Below are 18,111 nucleotides of genomic sequence, written 5' to 3'. Positions count from 1 at the left end.
GCCAAGCAGGCAAGTACAAATATGTACCACATCTCCACCCAAAAGCCATGTGTAAGCCCTGAACTCAAGTAGTGTGCACCACAGAGGAAGCCACTACCCACTCCATCATCTGCTATTTCAGTGAGAGCTTGTCCTCCTCTTCACTGCTCCTTTGTGGGAGAAGAAATGCCAACAGAAAAGCACTTCCCTTTGCACTTTTGTACAGCAAGCAATCCTTCCTCTGAAGCTGCCTTTTGTATTAAGCTATCCTAAGGGCATTCAAGGAAAGGGCAGGGAGCAGACAAGGGGTGGTTGTGGAGGACATACCCAAGAGGAGTTCTCTCCAACACCCGTCTGACAGAGGAGATAAAAGCAACCACATCCAGGCTCTTCATACACTCCTACCCTCTCTGTTGTTCAGCTGATGGGACAGTGGCAGCAGTGAAAAGCTCAGGCTCTTCTCTGAGACCAAAACAGTTTTTTCTAAGTGTAGCTTGATTTTTCCAGCCCTCAGTGACATTGTTCCCACTGCTGTTTGGAGCATGGAGCAGAAAACAATAGCCACAGGTCCAGTATGCTTTTCTTCACAGCAACAGAGCTGCAGACAAACCAATCCAACTGTAATGCCAAAGTCTGTGAGAATCATCTACTTTTGTGTGACCGCTCTAACACCCACATCTCCCATCCAAGTCCAGAAGTGTTAAAATGCTTCAAAGTCCTACATCACTGAGGCACGGAGGGACTAAAGGGTTGAAAGTTCCCTATTGAGAAGTGTTGCTAAGTGCTTCAAAAAAGATTGGGTTGATTCTGCCCCTTTATAAGCATTCCCAGGTTTTTGGGCACCTGAGATGCCCAAATGAAGATGTCAGGCTTCACTTTTAGTCTGGAGTGGGTAATGAAGTCATGGTAAAGCCTACTCAGCTTTCTTCTAAGCCTGCTGGGTTGGGGAGAAGGAGGAGGGAGTGGAGAGTTCAGCTGTTAAATATTTTATGAGACTGACACAGTGTATCCGGGGTGGTACAGGGACACCAGCTTGGCTCCTTGCTTTTTGGCACTACAGCTCTTGTCTTCCTGATGCCCATGTATGCAAACAGGATTTCGGTAATGGCTCAAGAGGAGATGATCTGCTCCAGACAGGGAAGAAGGCAGCTTGCAGACAGTAACAGGATCCCCTAAGCACAGAATTAAGACGGTAAGCGTCTGTTCTAGTTTTAGAGTCTTGCACCATGTGGGTACCAAAAATACAGCCTGTGTGTGCCCTTTGGTCACATCATCACAGACATGCATTGTCCCAGAGATGCTTATGAGCACAACCTTGATGGAGAACTTGGATGCCCTACTCTTACAAGTGCTATTTGATTTCTCTACAAATGACAGCAACTCACTATTTTTAGTGCTCATCTCATGGCTGCTTGGCGTTTCCCTTGGGCCTTACTTACCCTTGTTTCACAGCTTTGGTGCCAGCTCCCACGAAGCATTTTTTTGATGCCAGAAGGGATCAAGCCAAGTCTGTCTGTGTTGATGCCAAAATGGCAGCTGGCTTTACTGTTGAGACAGGATTTGCCAAAACTAACAACACTAGTGCTGGGGTGACTAGAATTGACTTTAAGGTTTTCATCTTTCCTTACTCTTCTATTGCCTCTAGATTCCAGGGGATAACACTGCTCTAAATACCTTCTGTGGTCCTAGAAGATGGATTTTTTATCACAGGCTATGTCAACACGCAATTATACAGCAGACCCTCGAAGAGAAGGACACTTTTATACATGAAGCAATTATCCAGGATGCAGCACTGCTGCTGCTGGGCCCAACTACACAGGCCAAGGCCTGCTGCAGATAAGGCAGGGCATGAACTCTCAGAGCCTGCAAATGTGTTTATAAAGAACCTACCACAAAACCAGACAATCTGTTGAAGATAAGGGTGGCTACGTGATTTACCAAGATATACCTACGACAGAAGTCTGGAGTGCACAAGAAGGTCAGGGATCAGCCAAATTGCATTACATGGGCAAGAAGATAAAATCCAAGCAAGTTAATTGCCCTTTGCCCCTTTTGCACTCTCACAAAGAGCCACTGTGTGAAAAGCCAATATTCAGATAAAATCCAGCCTTACACATGACACACAGGCATGTTGGTTATGGGAAACACCCACAGAGATAGGAACACATAGCAGATGTGAGAGGCAATCACACATGCAGATGCCTGTAAGTGATGGTACCCCTGCAAATTACCAAGTAATTTGATGTTAACCTCTGCTACTGTTCTTATAAATCTAAACCCCACACCTTGCTCAGGAACAGTTGTGTCAAATGGGCACCTGATTGCCCAAAGACACTCAGCTCTTGCTTCAGGAACCATGCATTCGTTAACCTGACAAGAGGTAAACAATGGGTTAAAAAGGCTTTGAGGCTTTGTCATCATGTAAGACTTTGCTGGGAGGATCTGTTATGCATATAGTCTGGTCAGATCTCTCTTAAATTTGTTGGCCTTTCCTGAGCATAAGTTTACATCTTGAAGAAGTTTAGAAAAGCTCCCCTCAAATCCCAGCAGTCTTATTTTCTGCAGCTTGTTTTACAAGAAAGAGGTTGTTTCATTAAATTCTGAGAATTATGTTTCTCCAGCAGAACACCACTTCTATGTGGCTTGAACCCTTCTTTGGAGGAACAGATTTTCTGGGAAATCCTTCTGAGAAAAAAAAAAAGACACCAGCAGCCACCTCTTTTTCAACACACTGATGGATATTATGGTTTGGTAACATTACACTGCAGAGCAATATTGCATATGCTGAGGCAAATGTCCTCAAATTGCTCTCTACATATGTATACACTCAAGAACTTCCCTATTATCCCTGGACTTTTCATTCCAGGCCCTGCCATGCTACCTACATCTCCACTGATAAATGGATTCTGGTTTGCAGGAGACTGCATTTGCAGTACTAAAACTACAAACAAATTCTTTAACTGAATCTTCTTCCTCTTAGAAAATACATGTGTATCACAATATGGTATTCTCAAAATTAAAAGTCTCTAAATTAGCCCAATGGGCTGTGCAGTATCTGAGTTTTACAGGATTTCTGATATCTAGCAGAAATACAAACTCATCTGCACAGACTCAAGTAGGCTGAGGCTCAGAGTTTGGCACAAGCATGAGGAAAGCCCTTCCACATGGTGTGATGGTCTGACAAGCAGAAAGACAGACTCCTTCTCTTCCAAAATGAAGGGCACTGAAGATCACATTTCTTCATACAACCAAAACAAAGAATGAAAGGAAATCACAAGTTTAGCTATTAAGAAAGCTCAATACCACAATACCACAAGCATTTAAAAGATCACGGCAAAACAGTATTAAAGACATCACTTTTAAATCTGTTGACAAAACTCTACAAGAGATATTTAGTCTTAAACTCCACTGCTAAAAACTTCCTTAAAAATGCAACTTTATGGAAAAAACACTACAGAAAATTTCATTTTTAAAAAATTGTCTTTTCTAACTTGAATTACCACATTGCTTATGATCTCTCCAAGTACTTGGAATTAAAAAATGAGTAAAGAAAAATAAGGAATAAATCAGCATTGTGTATGGTTAAGGGTAGATTCAAGTTGAGTTCACCTGTATCTGTGAAAAAGAATAAAATATCTTAAAGCCTGATCTCTCCTGTTACAGTATGGGTTGTGTTTTGACTGACATCTTTACCAGGAAAACAAGAGAAGCCCCCCAAAAGGCCACACACTCTGCTGCTCTGCCAACCAGAAAGCAGATGCTTTGAGGGGGCCCTCAGAAAACACGGTGTACATGAACTAGAGCTGACAGATGTACGCTTCCAGGTGCAGATGAAGCTGGTTCAAACCAAGCATACAGGGCAGAAAAATTCAGTGCCTCCCATCACCAGCTTCATCCTGCTTCATTTTCCCTATCCATAGAACGGGGATAGCGCCTGAAGCACGACAACCATTGGACTGAGAATACAGAATTAATTGCTATTCTTTCTATGCCTGGCAGAACTGCCACCGGCTACCCAAGCATTTCCTGTGGGCTCGGCTCGGGCAGAGGCCGCCCGGGAAGCCTGGAGTTATGTAAGGAACAGGCGGCGGGAGGAAGCGGTGTCCCGGTGTCGCGTTTCAGCACCGGCCCTGGCATTACGCAGTTTGCACTTTGCTGAAGCATTAAAGGCACTGGTGGCACCTGGAATCACAGCCAGTTTCTAAATTTCAGTGACAAACCTGCTGGCCAGGCGGCTTTGCCCTTTCAAGGGCAGATATCTCCAACACCCGGTGGTCTCACTCGCCTTCCTTCCTGGTATCTGTGGGGTTTTCCCCTTAGCTGCAAAACGTGTGCAAAAGATTATTTCAGAGAGTTCAGTAATTAAAAACTTAATTCAGTTTTATTTTGGGAAGAAACATTGATAACCATAGTCTGCCTTTATGGCCATTATCTTATCCAAACTGCTGTATTTAACATTAATGCTCCTTATTCCACTGCAGGATGAAGTGAACACTCCCCTGGCTGTGCAGAACAGAAGGAGCAGCAGATGATCCACACGGTTTTAGCTCTTTCATGCACTTCTCTGCAGCAAGGTTGCAGACTGCAGGAAAAGAGAGAAGATCAAGCACTTGCTTTCTCCTTGCTCAGGCCTGGCTCCCAGACATGCATGTGCTCTACATCACAAAACCAATGACCTTTTACTACTGCAAACATTGCTTCTTTTGGAATTCTCCCATAGCATAAGCCAAATGGTCTGTATGCATCAGTATATAAAAAAAAATCAAAACATATCAAAACCTGATTGACATCCTGCCTTTTTGCAGGAAAGCAGTTAGTGCTAATTAGCTACAGTAAAACAGTAAATGTAAAAAAAATAGAAAAACACAAAAACAAACCCCCAACTAGCAAAACATTTTTTTTCTTCAAAAGGTGAACAATATACATCACCCTCAGCACTCAGAAAGCTCACAGCCCTGTGGGTGACTGTTGAATGAAGACACTCATTCAAGGAAATATTTTCAATTTTTAGAAATACTCACTTCTGAAACATCACAGTCTCCTACAGCAGTATTTTCCCCCTGAAGGGGGTAGTTTGGGGAATAAAAATTCTGAACATCTCCTTTGGAACACCAGGACACCACCTCTCATTTCCTGGCAACAAGTGAGAAAACTAACCACCAATTTAATTTCAGAGACCCAACCTGCACTTTGAGAAGTCATTAGATCATTGAAAAGACATCTTCCAGGTAAAAATACATAAAGAACTTAGGGACAGACAGCAACATTTGTGAGCAAGATTTAGTTACAGATTTAATTACAGACTGACCATCAGACTTGTCCTCCTTTCAGCACTTGTTTCTTGACACAGGCTTCAAAAGTCAGGGCTGTTTGAAAATCAAAGAGGCAAACCCAGAGGCACCCAGGCTGCTGTCAAACTGCTCTGGGAATGATTCACAGATCCCAAAGCATCAACATTTCTCTACCCTATTCTTAAGGCAAATGCAATCCCTAGTGTACCCACTGCCTCAACAGGGGACATACTCCTGTGCTTGATGCCCTTTAAACATCAGGATGTTCTTTCCCATTAACATTAACTCAGGCCTTAGCGCAAGATAAGGCAGTAATTTTTTCTTCTCCACTAAAAACAAGATGACTGATTGTAGTGATGTTCTTAACTTAGCTCACCTGGAAGTTTGTTCCATTCCTCTGTAAGCTGCTTCCAGAAGACAGAAGTCTTTATTTCCTAGACTACAAGGATTAAATCAAGCTTTTACTGGTTTTCTCACTCTGAAACTCAAACCCATCTTAAAATGTGGGATCCAAAATGGGGCATATCACTTACTAGTCTGGAGTATTACCAAATACCTGTAAAGGACAATTCTAAACTGTTAAAGATTTACTGAGTTTTTTACTGAAAGAACTGCATTTCATTTCTGGTCTAAAATCCCAGACTATTTCGCTTTTTCCATTGCTAAATACTCTGCATTTTAACTTGAGGAAAAGTGAAATAGACTTCAGGCTATTTCTTCAAGTTTTTCTCCTGTTTTAAAAACACACACAAACTTCCCTCTGCATCTCAAGTATATTCTCTTTGTCTCCCAAACTGTTGGCACAGAGGCAGAACAAACCCTTCTAGGATCCCAGTCACCACCACAGTCACTCCTCAGCACATATTCATTACTTAATGGACCCTCCTGAACACAGATCCCCACCAAGTATCCCATAACCAATGTGCTGCCTCACTCAGGTTGTGTTGTAAAACATCCATTGAATTAACCAAATTAAATTCATCAGCCTCCTCCCATGAGGTTGTTCCTGATAAATCCACACAGCTCATTTCCTGTTGCCTTAGAGATGCTTATAAAACCTTCAGGGATTTATTGTAGTACTTCAATAGAGACTTCACAATAGAGACTTCACACTTCACAATTTTCTAACTTTTTCTTATTTTTTTCCTTTAATCTGACCCCCTATATATTCAGTATTTATTTTCATATGTGCAGATTTACAACCAGGTGTTTGTGTACTTTGTTTGAGCGTCTTTTCCCTCGAGAACCAAAAGAGTTGCAAACCCTTTCTGTATCAGTTACTGAGTTATTGTACACTCACTTCATTCATTAAATTTTAGATCAATACCTTTATTTTTCTTTTTTTGTATCTAACACTGTTTTGCAGAACCTTTTCCTAAGCCTTTGTGTGTTCCTTAGCAGCTGCAATATAACTTTTACACCAAAGGTAAATTCTAAAATCAGTAAAATCTTTACTGTTCCTTCAGTTTTAGATGGCTGGATTTAGTAGATGGTTTTAACATCAGCAAAATATAATGAAGATGATAATAAATTTCAGAATCCTTTTCAAATGCAGGTCTGGCATGAGAAAGAAAAATGTTAAGAACTTTTACCACATATACCCCATCTTTGGAAAGAATTCAGCATGAACTGACAGCATGGCTTTATCTTTTAGAAGTGTCAACACACAGTGGACTGTCTATTGCAGTCTGAGCTCACACTGACTTGAAGTCACCATGAGGAAAAATAACTGACCATCGAAAATGTCCCAAAATTCTTGGGAAATTCAAAGCCAAGCAAAATCAAAAAAGCTAAAGCCATCTTTTGTAAATGTAAAAACATATTAGTGAAATGGAATTTTTATCTGCCAAAGCAAGCCAGCAGAACCAGTGCATCTACCATGCACCAAAAGAGACCTTCAGAGATGCCTGACTGATTCAGACTGGAAACCAGTTCCATAACAGAGACAAATCAAGCAGCTTTGTTGCCAGACAAAGCACGCTGGACGAGGGTGAATTCTCATACATGCAACTATGTATTCTTGAGCTGTGCAGTTAGAGGAAAGTCTCTGAGCTGTTTTGTGCTTCACAGTCCTGTAGTTCTGCACAGCTGAGCTTTTCTACTTCCCTTTTCAAGGCAGGCTGGAGGAAACGAAATCCTGCTGCTTCCTCATTAGCGTGAAGTGATGCTGTCAAATTATCTGCAGACAGCTTTTGAAGTACCCCAAGGAACAGCTAGGCCTCCAAAAACCCAACATACACATGGAAAATGCTTCTTCCTAAACCTCCCAAGAGGAGGAAGATGCACCAGTGGCTCCTACAGCCCATGAACTGCAGCTGGCTTGGGAGCATCTGCAGCTTACAGCAGTTCTCACCAGATTCTTGTTCAAGTCCTCCACTCTTTGCTCTCATTTAGATGACCTGGAAGAAATTTCGATGCTTGCAGATGCCAAGGACATCCCTTGTGAGTTGCGTCCTTAGGTATGAGAAATGCCACTAAGTCAAGGGTTTGACTGAGAGCCCAGATCTTGCTGTTATGTGATAGCTCTGCCAGAGCCATCCTGGCAGGTCTATAAATCCCAGTATTTTACAAAGTAACAGTGGAATCTGAAATAAGATTAGTTTCTGAAGGACAAGTTGGTGGTCTGGAGGTTTTATTTTATTTCAGAGTGCTGCCCTAGGTCAGGTCAGCTGACCACACAGGCAAGGAGCACAGGCTGCTGCTGTACCACTGCAGATGCCAAGCATTCAGTATCAGCAGTCAACGCTAATACCAGAACAAAAGACAAGACTGTTTTCCCAAGTACAACAGTCCCCCCATAGACCCAGCTTCACTCAGATTGTGTCTAGGATCAACCATTTTTTCACAGTAGAGACAAATTTATTCTTGGGGGAAAAAAAAAAAAAAAAAAACCAACAAAAAACAACAACACCAAAACACACACACACAAAAAAAACTAAAACCAATATGGTGGGTCATATCTCTCAGAGAGACTCTGGCATCCTCAAGAAAGGTCAAGAACTCACTCCCAACGCCTCTAAGCCTTACTAAAAATGAAGAGAAGAGACAGAAACTCTCTATCTATTCAATAGCAAAAATTCAGACATTCTGTCAAGATCTGAACACTTTTACCGTGTTTTTTTCCTAACACAGCCTGGGGCTCAAAAACATTCTTGAACATGAAGGTTCATATAAACCTACCAAATTAAGAGTCAGAAAGACTTTCAAATGTAATTTACAACTCAGACAGTCAGCAAAAACATGAAAGGGCGCAACCCAGAAGATTCCTCCGATATATAAACACTCAGAGCAGCATCAAAATTTGTTCTGCAATAATGTCTTCATGAGAGTTGATATTTAGTTATCAAGGAAGTTGTGGATAAACCTCAAGACTGAGAATGTTTTTGGTGCATATTCTCATTTCTCCCAAGGGAATCTTGATCTTCTGAGGAATATTAACATGAAGTATGCAAAACATTTTATGGACTGTTTATAACCTAATGACTCCAAGTGTAACCTTAGATGTCATTCTGCAAAGACTTAGTCATGTTCAGCAATCTGAGCAGAGGGAAAATGCTAAAGCCTCTTGGGCAGATCACTTTTATTGCTCCTTTAGCTCTGTTCAAGCAGTTTCACATAATACAGTTAACTTATACTGGTATCAGCAAAACACTGCTCAGAATAAAGCTGACATAAAACTCATGGTTACATTATTAACTAGTAAAATCCTTCCAAGCACTTGTGTTTGGAAATGTCTCTTCACATATACAGCCAAATCTGAAAATGCAGAAGATTTTTACTTAAATATTACTTAATGGTAATGTTAAAACTAGTGTTCTTCTGAAAAAGACTTTGAAATAAATACTCTAATCCTACAATAAAAGACAAACATGAAAAACTTATGGTTCTCACTGGGTATGCCTATTGCAAATCAAGTCACCTTCCTGGAAAGTCAGTATGTATTTGCTAAATGAAAACAAAGCATTTCTTATGGCTTCACAATTAGAATTTTAAAAAACAGATGCTACAGGAGTTACAGTTTTCTTCACAATGCTACTTTACCAGTTATACATCTTGAACGCTAAAAACAAGTATTCAAGGAGAAAATACTATCACAATCTGTGAAGTTAATATTTATGTTAAAAATACTCATGGAAGAATCTAGCTGTTTGCTTTCCAGAAGCCACTATCTGGTCTCTTCTATTTTTCAAATAAGAAGAGGCCTTTGCAGAGTTATAAATAAAATACTGAAACCTCCATGTGACTTTCCCATATGCAGCTTTTCAACAGCCAAGTGATTTCCCCTATCCCATCCTCACTGTTTGCATACTAAGGCAATGTTTGCCAAGTTTTGCCAAGTAAAGAATTCTTAAGCCAAATTTGTAAAACCAAGAAGATAAAGATTTTGTTAATATCCTCTGATCAGAGATAAACATCATAAGGAGAGTTAAACTGTGGAGAAGAGCGAGAGAAAAAAAGATTTTATGTTTTGCCATCAATTTACCAGTAATGTCACTGTGTCAGTATAGAATATGAGAATGCCAGCATCAGCTTCTCTGATTTTTTGAGAGCCTAACATGTAGCCATCCACTTCTGCACATGTTCTGAGACATAGTACTCCTCACTCATTGAACAAACAAGCAGATCTAACCTGAAAGGTGGAGGAGTTCAGAGAACATCTCAGTTTTATTCATCTAGGGCTACTGGCAGATGTAGTTGACAGGATTTTCCCACCTGTTGCTTTTCTGGTTGCTTTCATTCCCACCACAATATCTGAAAGACCAACATCCAAATGGCTCTCCATGCTATGCATCACATCCAAAAAGCTTGTGGAGGTGACTTAAAACCAGGCTTCCAGTCTTGTGAAGGGTGGGACCTGTGACCACATCAACAAGGAACAACACAGTGGCTAATTCTGAGCCAGAAGGAGATTGCAGACAAGGCTGGAGCACATGTACCAGGACAACAGAAAGGGCTGCCTGCCAGAGGAAAACGCAGAAGACAAAGTACAGAGCAAGTAGGGCAGCCCAACAAGGAATGCAGGAAAGTCACCTGCCACAGAACATTAAGATGCCATGTTAGACTGAATGCCCCACAGCAGAAGTCCAAGACTTATTCTTCCCAGGACACCAAAGTATCTGTTTTCCAGTCTAAGCTGTAGCACAACATTCATTCCCACTGACCTCACTTTTCCCCTTGCATGAGCAACATGCCCAAGGTGCTATCTTGATCAATGCAATCACAAAAGGTCGTTCATTACACGCAGCAGATCAGTAAAGCACATCTGGCAGTAGGACAAAAATCTGCACAGGGACACCCTGAATTCTCATGTTCAATTTGATCTACATCAAATCCCACTAATATCTAAACACTCCTCTGTCACCAGGAGTGCAAGAGCTGTGGCTGTGGGGGGTGACAACCTGCAGCTTCACTCCGTGTCGGTGTCATGAAAGCCTGGCACCAAGACTTACAAGAAGAAACTACACACACAAAGGGGATGGAAAAGCCTGCTCCACCTTCATGAAAGGTATTCTCTGGTCCTACGTAAAGCCTGAAAAGCGAGGGGCAAGTGGTTCTGTCTTTACCCTCTGCAGTCATGCTCAGCTATACTCAATGTCTGCACTCCTCTTAAGTTTATGTTAAGTTTATGTTTACTTCCCATTGACAAATATGTTCTGCAGTCTATTTCATCTGTTTTCAAAAAGGCAGATAACACTTTTTTTTTTTGCATCAGCGAGGTTTCTTGTGCAAGACAAATTATGGCCTCTATACAAAACATAACTGGGATTGCAAATAACTAGTCATCCATTCCCAAACTGTACCGGGTTTCATGTCTGGCAAAGTTACTCTTTTCTATTCTTTCCTTTTCTACTAGCAAAATAAGAATAAAATTTACTATATCAGAAACAGATTAAGTCATTCATGTTTATAGAGAACACCTATTACTTTATATTACAGGAAAGATTTGACATGCTTCATTTCATATTTGATAGTTCAGTACTATATTTGTATACATACAGAAAATAAGCAGAACTCAAAAATTCACAGGTTTCAGAAGAGGACATTCTGTGATTTAGTTATTTGCAGGTAATAAGAAAAAGCAAATATAAAATCACATTGTTTATGAAAACTAGTAATTGTTGATGATGACCATGTTTTAGGGTCAATCTTTGGAGAATTGTCAGTAAAAAGAAGCATCTTCCTTTTATTTACCCCTGTCCTACACCAAATATCTATATTAAAAATAATTTTAAAAACCAAGACAGCTTGATTTTCTTTTATTCTTCCACAGTATCAAGGAGACTGAAAGCATAATTCACTCTAGTAATTTCCTGTAAAGGAGGATTTCATTGTTAGCTACAGTAAGCAAACACCAGATTTAAATTTTCCCTTGCATCTTGCCAATATTCTCTTGATTCAGCTTAAAAAAAAGTTTTCTTTCCACTTCAGTAACTTTCCTCTTTAGGTCTCCAACAAAAAGATGGATGATAATTTAGAAAGATTTGTAGCCTGCATAATTTCTGGTTGGTATCAGTTACAAGCCAAAAAGTAATCAGAGATTTAAAATACTGGCAGAAATAGTTTAGTGGTTGGTATTCCTTTGCTAATGCAGAACTTCAATACTGCCTTTACAAAATGAGCATCAAAAGAGAAATATGTACTCAGTGCTTCTGACTTACTTGATTGTAACTGGACATTCTAAGTTGGAAGCCATAAATACACTGCCAACAGCCTCTGAGATAACCAGCAATATGGTAGCAATAAATGGCATCAGGATTAAAAATGAACGATCTCATAATTTCTCCCAAAGTGCCAAGAACTCAGACCTTCATATGAGTGAAGACTATTTACAGTGTAACCACACAGGAAAACATATATTCCAGACTCACAGGATTGGAACCCTTGTAACAAAGTACCACAGTGATGACTCAACTTCTATGGGTAATTTTTTTCCCATGCCATTAAATATCTAATTTTTCTGTCTCCACACTTCAACAACCCACTTTTTGTACCTCAAAATACTGACAAAAGTTACCAGTGACCTCCCATGGCAGGAGATGCATGGGAAACTATGCAACAGCCTTTGGGGTGGGGAAGCCAGCTCAAATCTTAATTTCTCAACTCAGGAGCACAAAGAAAAGAACACTTGTACCGGCTTTCACATCTCTCTTCTTCACATCTTGACGTCTCTGCTAACAGATTCTAATAACCAGGACACCAGAATTCATACTTCAGCATCTTCAGCTTCTTTCCTGAAGGACTCCAGCTATTGATTCCTGATAACGTTGCCAAGCTGGTCCCTGAAACAAGCCAGAGAGTGCTCAGGAAACATTCAGGAAAAGGTTGGAAGAAAGAGCTGGTTGCAGGCAGAGATCCCAGCACACAAGAGGTCAGCCCCTGACTGCAGGGATTAGCATGGCTTTCCATATCACAGCATATCTCAAAGAGACTGCAAGGATTTCCCAACTTCAGAATAACAACTCAAAGAGGACCCAAGAGGAACTGTGAAGCTGCCAAGGCCTGTGTGGCTGAACTGAACCCTTGAAGCTCTCTGTAGCCTGGGAAAGGTACAGTCCAATGTGTTATCACAAGTACCAGATGTTACTCTACAATGAAGTGCACATTTCTTGACTGGAAACCTGAATTTAGAGGTCAGAATTAGCAGTGCAGCTTTGTACATGGATTCTGACATGAATGCTAGAAACAACAAACAAGAAAGAAAAAATTTTTTTAAAAAGCCAACCAACCATCACTCTTTAGAAGAGCAGCTGCCTGGAAGAATTTCAGAAATACTTCGTCCAAAAGTGTTTCAGTTGCCATTCAAAATACTCTCCCATTGCATTTTCAATTTCAAAATTTCTTTGTCTTCGAAGTCTGTATGCTCCTATATTTTATTCAAAAGCTCTTGCAATTTAAACGTCATAGAAAAGCATACCAAAAATACCGGACTTGACTAAATGCATCCATTTCTCTGCAACCCTTATTCCATTCCAAAGCTCCATGTGTGCTTACAAGCATGTACAGAGACACAAGTCAAGCAGGATTTTCTGCAATAGAAAGAACTGCTTCTGGTGTTTATTTTCCACTTGAACCATAATTTTGAATAGCAGATGCTCCAATTTTAGTTTAAGCAAGTAAACATAAATCCTGATGAAAAGCATTAGGGATATAAAAATGCCCATTACCTCTTTGGACTAGATTTGAACTGGTGACCTAATGATGTGACACTCAGTAGTTCTTTAACTGTGATCACAGCGATTTTCATCAGCAAATACTTAAATCCCAGGAGATGATACTTCCTTGGGAAGAAATCTTCAGAAGTAAGAGTCACTATTTGTGCAATTTTAACAAGCAAGAAAATACAAGTAACAGTCACTTGATTCCTATGGGTTTCTAGGAGACCCTGGTATTACAAGTACACAACACATGGATTTGTACCAAAAGCCAGTACTTGCAAAGCTCAGTATTCACTACTAGACAGGGGTTAACACAGCATCTCCCAATAGTCTCTGTCACAGCTTTAGAAATCTACTAAAAATGAAGACACATTTTGTATGAAAATGCACAAATAGATCCACTTTGAGACAACTTGCTAGGAACTAAGGTTTTCACATTCTCTTCAACTGCATCATGTACATCTGCAGAGCCTGACAGAACTGTCCAGGCTCTTTGCAATCCAGAAGCCTTGCATCAATATCCTGGTGCTACGGCAGTGCAGATAGGTGCAGATCCCAGTGAGGCAAGCACATGCTCCTCAGCTGGTTTCAGAGACATCAGCTGAAGGCAGCTATCAGCTTAATCTTGAAGAGAACCATTCTCTGATATTTTCTTTGGTTGTAAAAATTTCATAATGGTACATGTGCAAACAAGGCAGATAGAGCCAAAAGCACAATTAACAATTCCCAGCAGAGGGTACATGCTGTTTAATATTTTTCAAAAACTCCTGCATATGTACAGGTGCTCCATTTCACTAGAGAATCTCCAAAGCCATCTCCTAATCAATAGCAGTATTTTTAACCTCCCTGGTGAAAAATAATACTTCCATGAACAGCCATAAGTCCTTCTCCCCATCACATATGCAAACTCACTCAAAAGTGTGACCAATCCTACAAAAAGGCTCTTGAGAAGAAGCATCTGTACAAACAGTGATCTGTCTGCCAGGGGATGAAAGTCCTTTGCTTGGGTTTGCTTTGGAAGTACAGATGTACTTCAGCTGCTCTACACTCCTTCAGCTATCCCAAAAATACCAGCCAAAACTGTCAGGCCATCCACATGAAGACAGTCACGTTCTCCAGTTGGCATCCAAGAGGTGTGCAATTAAGGACTTGCTCAGAAAAGGTACTCATCATAGGTAATTTTCACAATATCACACATAGCATTAATAGCTTCAAGAAAATAAAAAAATGTAATATAAATTACAAAAGCGGGTGATAAATCTTCCAAAAGCATTCAAAAAGATCACAGTAAAAGCTTGTAAGGGTGAGCAACCTGATTTCATAAACATGCTTCCGATTAACCCTTTCACAGCTTCAAAAAGATACCATCTCTGTTGTTCCCAAGCACATCTGCCAGAGCTTGCCAAGGAAAGCATGAGCAAGCAGCTTCAAAGGCAGGATGACGTACCTACAGCAGTAAACCCTAATCCTTTCTGGGGAAATCACGCAACTGAACTTATTCATAGAAAATGGGATTAGAAATACTAAAACAAAACACTGCATTGAAGAAATTAGCAATCATCCCAAAATCATGTTGAAAATATTGAGCAACATTTAAATAACAACTTTTGTCAGGGCTGATAAAGAGGAGAGTAAAACTAACATCTTCAGCAGGAAACCTTTAGCAGATGGGGATAGGAACAGGATATCTATGTCAGCCCAAAACCTTACACACTGGATGATGGTTTGGCAAAGAGTAGAGGTGTCCAAGAGCACCATAGCCATCATCCCTAGAAATTCAAGTGCATAGACTCCTAGAAAAAGGTTTCTGTGATTTGACCATAGGAAACATGGCACTGATGGAAGCAGATAGTGCTTTGACAAGAAAGTAAATGCTCACGTGCAGAGCCAGAGGGAGTCTCTGGGGAGCGATTTGGGAAGCACAGCCTTATTCTTTCCACGGTTCATAATCATTCAAACTCACATATACAAGAATGTTGCAACTGCTCAAGTGATCATCTCCACTAGCGTCACACACATGGCAGAAATGCAGAGGTCAGGATTTCTGAGGCACTTCCCCAAGGAGACAGCTAATGTGACATTCTGAAGTTCCCCACATTTCTTGCACTGGAACTTCCTAGGCAACAGTGTCACATATTTCTCAATGTCCAGATCTAACCCAAATTACATGTTTACACAATCCACATGAAATTCAGGTTTTGATCAATGTGTGTTTTCATCTTTGAACAAGAACTGATTTTTTAAGTTAAGACAATCTTTCTAAAATAAACCATGTCTGTGCATAGGGTCAGGCTGCCTGGAGAGATCCTAAAACAATTAGTTTAAGTGAGCTTCCCATGCCTTCTCACTGCCGAGCAAGCTTCATTAGCAAGTACCATGTATTAAAGTCCTGATGGCTTCAACAGATAAAACAGACAACACAAAGACTTGCATCAGGAAAAAGAAGTCAGTGGAATAAAGCAGATAAGCAAGGAGAGAAAATAATACCTTGAGAAAAAAAGGCAGACAATCATGATCTAAGTGCTAATTAAATCTGCTCCCAGTCAGTATTAAATGAATGTGACCAAAAGGCACAAGTCCAGTCTAGCAAGAGAAAGCATATTTCCCTTTTGATCATTCTCTGGTGTCAATGGAAACCTCTGGGCCTTGAAGAGATACCAAGTCATTGAGAGATGACTATCTAATTTAGCACACAGAAGGTGAATGAAAGTAAATTCGAGTTTCCACCCCACATTCTCAGATCCAGGACTATCACTTGCATTTTATTAAGTCAGAGCACTCAGATTTCAGTCACCTCCCTGTGCTTTCTCCCTTCACACTCAACAGTCTCTTCTTTCCTAGGTATCAGGCTCCTCTTTCCTTTAGAAAGGCCTCCATGCTTCCCTCTTTCCAAAGTGAAAAGAAAACAGGACAAAACAGCTTACATGCAGTAAGTTCTTCATGCCAAGCAGTACAGCACGTGGCTGTCCAAATTCAGGGTAAGAGCAGAATGACTGTGTTACTTTTCATTTACAACTGAGACTGCCATGTGAGTCTTTCTCCCTTGCAGTCTCATAGATCCCAGCAGAAGAGTGACCTTGCAGCAACAACCAACTGTACAACAGAGGAACAATAGGAACAATGGGAATAGTGGGAACCAGGTAGTTGCTAAACCAAAAGCCATGGTAGCTTTGAGTGGAGGAGCATGGAAACTGCTTATTTGGAGTCTCTGCAGGGGAAGCAGAAAGATATTTAAGGACCACCCTGCAGAGCCCCTCTGAAATCTCAAAGGTAACCAGACCTGCACATGAACCCAGGAGAACTGTGCGAAAATTCAGCTTCCACCAGTAGCAGCATCCCAATCAACTAGCAGAGCCTCTTTGCTATACCTAGACAAAAAAAAAAATGAAAGAAAGAGAAAGATGAAAGCAAAGAGGGATTTTTTTAAAGTACTTGCTTAGAAGTTTTGGAGGAAAAGAACAACTCCTAGTTTTCCTTCCATATTTAGGCTGAGACTTTTTCAGTATTTCCACTGTTGCGAAACAGAACACAGAAGAAAACAAATCTTTGACTACACAGAAGTGCCAACCAGAAAATAAGCCACAAAAACTTGTATAAATACACGCATATCCCAAAAACCAGATGCACCTATCAAAGCATTGTTGAAAGTTTGTCTGAGTTGAGAGTGTAACTGAACTCTCTGTACTTGTTGCTAAGAACAATTTTACTCAAAATAATAACCAGGATTCAAACCAAGTAAGAAATAATGAACTTGGGTTTAATTGGTTTGTGAGAAACCCAATTTGCAAGTGCTATCCTTAGCCAGCTATTGAATATGACTGAGCCCAGAAGGCACTGTGATGAGTGACTTAAGTGGAGGCACCCTACACCCACCAACATTCCTGTTGAATGAATGTGAAATCGGCAAGAATTGCTTTTATTTATCTTACTAAAAGCATTTCTTGGAAGGGCTGGAAAAATTTATTTCAGATGGATTTTTCAGCTGAGAACAAAGTTGTATTTATTATAATTATGCACGTCTCCAGTGTGGCCTGCCTTGCTGAGAAAGAACATTAAATTCAGCTGTGCACGAACTCACAGAAGTGACCTTTTTGAATGAAAATGCTACAGTAAGAGACTTGTGGAGCATTCTCACTAAATAACCTACTGTCTGCAACTTGCAGATTAGTGCTCAGACCACTGATTTTAGCTGCTACTTACATGGGAACAAGTCCACATGAGGTCAATCATGAGGTCAAGCTGAGAATAAATCATGTGTGCTGCAGAACACAGTATAGAGAACTATACTTGGTCTCCATTCCAGTATGGATTTATGAACTTTTGTTAACCATGATGTAGAAGCATAAAATTGCAAGGCACTTTAAAGAGGTTGTTTCTGCAGGACACCCAGTGTTCCCTTTATATAAGAGGATCAAAGGTGTTATTGACACAAACGGAACAAGCTCTCACTTTAATGAGAGCAACAAATGCAAAAATGAACATTCACCACCTATGCAGAAATAGTCTGCTCCCTCTTGGTGGAAGACAAGGATTATCTGAAAGACTTCTGCTCCATGGAAAGCCCACGCACTTGGGGAGAAGACAGGTTAGCACTGAAGAACTAGCAAGTTAAACTAGAATGCTCATTTCATCACTAAATGAAGGTGAAATGTCAAACAGCAAGAGTGCAAGACATATGCTTGTTT

General features: G+C 40.5%; 1 protein-coding gene across 3 annotated transcripts in view; it reads right to left on the bottom strand.

The window, feature by feature from the left end:
- Positions 1 to 18,111, bottom strand: part of WBP1L (WW domain binding protein 1 like) — a 58,977-nt gene that overhangs the window by 29,170 nt on the left and 11,696 nt on the right. Inside the window, exon 2 of one of the 3 annotated variants that reach the window (XM_021536328.3) lies at positions 12,403 to 12,550. The exons of the other annotated variants lie outside the window; for them this stretch is intronic. The gene's annotated coding sequence lies outside the window, so the exon portion shown is untranslated. The remainder of the gene's footprint in view (positions 1 to 12,402; positions 12,551 to 18,111) is intronic. 3 annotated transcript variants of the gene reach the window in all.

The sequence above is a fragment of the Lonchura striata genome, chromosome 7 (genome assembly GCF_046129695.1).
Source record: "Lonchura striata isolate bLonStr1 chromosome 7, bLonStr1.mat, whole genome shotgun sequence".
Classification (NCBI taxonomy): domain Eukaryota; kingdom Metazoa; phylum Chordata; class Aves; order Passeriformes; family Estrildidae; genus Lonchura; species Lonchura striata.
The sequence above is the reverse complement of the archived record's forward strand: the minus strand, read 5'-3'. Positions and strand labels throughout refer to the sequence as shown.